Genomic DNA, 331 nt, shown 5'->3' on the forward strand with positions numbered 1-331 from the left:
TTTACAACTGTATATTACATAATACATTTAGTAAATATGGTCTTAGTTAAAATGGAGTATTACAGGCGAATAGAGCAACTACAAACTGGTAGCACTCCAATGACATCTTCTTTTCAGGTGCCTCGTAGGATTGTAGTGGAATGGAAGAGGATGCAAGATTTGAGTGGTTAGGGAGTTTATAATGGAAGGAGTGATATCTGGTTCGGGCTAGATCGGTTACATAGGGAACATTAAGGTCTTTATCTATGATTCCTGAATAATTAAATCAGTTTATTTATAGGTTATTAACTTTATAATTGACTGGTACGCTTTTCATATTTATCTCAACATC

This window comes from Halyomorpha halys, unplaced genomic scaffold (genome assembly GCF_000696795.3).
Source record: "Halyomorpha halys isolate HHAL.00 unplaced genomic scaffold, Hhal_1.1 Scaffold1438.1, whole genome shotgun sequence".
Taxonomy (NCBI): domain Eukaryota; kingdom Metazoa; phylum Arthropoda; class Insecta; order Hemiptera; family Pentatomidae; genus Halyomorpha; species Halyomorpha halys.